Below are 3,336 nucleotides of genomic sequence, written 5' to 3' on the forward strand. Positions count from 1 at the left end.
GTTGCATCTCAAAGTCCTGACTTAAAGGTGTGGACAATGCTGAAGAAACAAATCCATGTCAGAAAAGCAACACATTTAGCTGAACTGCAGCAATTTAGTGGTCAAGCAGAAGCTTGTGGATGGCTACCAAAAGCGCCTTGTTGCAGGTAAACTTGCCAAGGGACATGGAAGCAAATATTAACATTGCTGTACGTATACCTTTGACCCAGCACATTTGTTAACATTTTTGGTAGACTGTTAGAATAATTGTTTGTAATGTAACTTTGTGTGACATTGAGTTCTGTCAAGTAAGAAGACAAAAGCTGTCTTTGAGGCCTACCAAGAGTAAGGCTGGTAAAACTCCACTGTGTAAGGGGGAGAGCCACATGAAGGGTGTTCTGTTTTCTCTCATGTATGGTAATCAACGGAAGGATGTTGTTCTGCCCCAAGGACTTCAAAGGGGAGAGATGACGGGATCTGCCCAATTTTCAGACGAACTCTTTTTGAACTATTTTATGGACCTCTTTTTGAACTATTTTACGGACTCCTTTTGAACTGACCTTTTCTGTGAATGGTTTACGACCTTTTCTGTGAACTTTTTGCGACCTTTGTCCTTTGGAAACCGCCGTGGCCATGTGGTCGGGGAGGGTCCAAAATAAAAGAAGGAGGCATGCAATCTTTTGGCAGAGCGTGCTGGAGATTGTACGAGCGACTCTCCTCAATATATTGAGTCCAAATTGAATTCTGTCTCTGTTTAATTCTTTGCCTCTTGTCTTGTTTAATACAAACCCCGTTTCCATATGAGTTGGGAAATGGTGTTAGATGTAAATGTAAACGGAATACAATGATTTGCAAATCCTTTTCAAGCCATATTCAGTTGAATATGCTACAAAGACAACATATTTGATGTTTAAACTGATACAATTTTTTTTTTTTTTTGCAAATAATCATTAACTTTAGAATTTGATGCCAGCAACACGTGACAAAGAAGTTGGGAAAGGTGGCAATAAATACTGATAAAGTTGAGGAATGCTCACCAAACACTTATTTGGAACATCCCACAGGTGAACAAGCAAATTGGGAACAGGTGGGTGCCATGATTGGGTATAAAAGTAGATTCCATGAAATGCTCAGTCGTTCACAAACAAGGATGGGGCGAGGGTCACCACTTTGTCAACAAATCCCTGAGCAAATTGTTGAACAGTTTAAGAAAAACCTTTCTCAACCAGGTATTGCAAGGAATTTAGGGATTTCACCATCTACGCTACGTAATATCATCAAAGGGTTCAGAGAATCTGGAGAAATCACTGCACGTAAGCAGCTAAGCCCGTGACCTTCCATCCCTCAGGCTGTACTGCATCAACAAGCCACATCAGTGTGTGAAGGATATCACCACATGGGCTCAGGAACACTTCAGAAACCCACTGTCAGTAACTACAGTTGGTCGCTACATCTGTAAGTGCAAGTTAAAACTCTCCTATGCAAGGCGAAAACCGTTTTATCAACAACACCCAGAAACGCTGTCGGCTTCGCTGGGCCTGAGCTCATCTAAGATGGACTGATACAAAGTGGAAAAGTGTTCTGTGGTCTGACGAGTCCACATTTCAAATTGTTTTTGGAAACTGTGGACGATTGTTATAGGCGCAAAGTGTAAAAGCCAGCATGAGTGATGGTATGGGGGTGTATTAGTGGCCAAGACATGGGTAACTTACACATCTGTAAAGGCACCATTAATGCTGAAAGGTACATACAGGTTTTGGAGCAACATATGTTGCCATCCAAGCAACGTTACCATGGACGCCCCTGCTTATTTCAGCAAGACAATGCCGAGCCACGTGTTACATCAGCGTGGCTTCATAGTAAAAGAGTGCGGGTACTAGACTGGCCTGCCTGTAGTCCAGACCTGTCTCCCATTGAAAATGTGTGGCGCATTATGAAGCCTAAAATAGCACAAGGGAGACCCCCGGACTGTTGAACAACTTAAGCTGTACATCAAGCAAGAATGGGAAAGAATTCCACCTGAGAAGCTTCAAAAATGTGTCTCCTCAGTTCCCAAACCTTTACTGAGTGTTGTTAAAAGGAAAGGCCATGTAACACAGTGGTGAACATGCCCTTTCCCAACTACTTTGGCACGTGCTGCAGCCATGAAATTCTAAGTTAGTTATTATTTGCAAAAAAAAAATAAAGTTTGAGTTTAAACATCAAATATGTTGTCTTTGTAGCATATTCAACTGAATATGGCTTGAAAAGGATTTGCAAATTATTATATTCCGTTTATATTTACATCTAACACCATTTCCCAACTCATATGGAAACGGGGTTTGTAGATGTCATCAGCGTTTGAACCTGACAAGACCCATAATAAATTAATGAAAGAAGCAAACTTCATGAATGTTTTTTGTGACCAACAAGTATGTGCTCCAATCACAAAAAAATAAGAGTTGTAGAAATGATTGTAAACTCAAAAGACAGCCATGACATGATGTTCTTTACAAGTGTACGTACACTTTTGACCACCACTGTATGTGTGATGTATGACTTTGTTTACGCGTTAAAGCCACTCCACTTATTCATCCCACCATCTTATTAGCGTTATTTGCAATGAGCTAACACTTCTAACGAGACCGAGCGGGAATAGGTTTTTTTCGGGGTGTGTGGAAGGATGTGAGTGGGACACATGGCCATCAGTCCTCGCCGTGTTAGTGTCAGCTGGCGACGCTCCCGTACAATTACCCCGCCTGAATAATGCTGCGCCTCTGGAAGCCACGCAGCCTTTAAATTGGCCCCTGGAAGGCAACGTTGAGTGTTTTCATCAAGCGGCCTGTTTGACTTTGTTTTGGACGGCGACCTTATTCCTGAATGCAACACATTTGAGCGTTTACGTCACGTGACACGCTTTATACCGACTTTGATGAAAACACCAACAACCTTCTTCAACTACTTTTGCATTTTTCTATCGGCTGCTGGGTATTGTGGCCAAACAGCTCCAAATTTGTTTCATCTCACATCACATGGACAAAGATAAGACCTTCTGGAGGAAAGTTCTGTGGTCACATGAAACAAAAATGGAGCTGTTTGGCCACAATACCCAGAAATATGTTTGGAGGAGAAAAGGTGAGGCCTTTAATCCCAGGAACACCATGCCTACTGTCAAGCATGGTGGTGGTAGTATTATGCTCTGGGCCTGTTTTCCTGCCAATGGAACTGTGTGTACATGTACTGTATGTATGTATATACAGTGTGTGTGTACATGTGTGTATGTATATACAGTGTGTGTGTACATGTATGTGTGTGTGTACATGTATGTATGTATATACAGTGTGTGTGTACATGTATGTATGTATATACAGTATGTGT

This window comes from Entelurus aequoreus, linkage group LG07 (genome assembly GCF_033978785.1).
Source record: "Entelurus aequoreus isolate RoL-2023_Sb linkage group LG07, RoL_Eaeq_v1.1, whole genome shotgun sequence".
NCBI classification, from domain to species: domain Eukaryota; kingdom Metazoa; phylum Chordata; class Actinopteri; order Syngnathiformes; family Syngnathidae; genus Entelurus; species Entelurus aequoreus.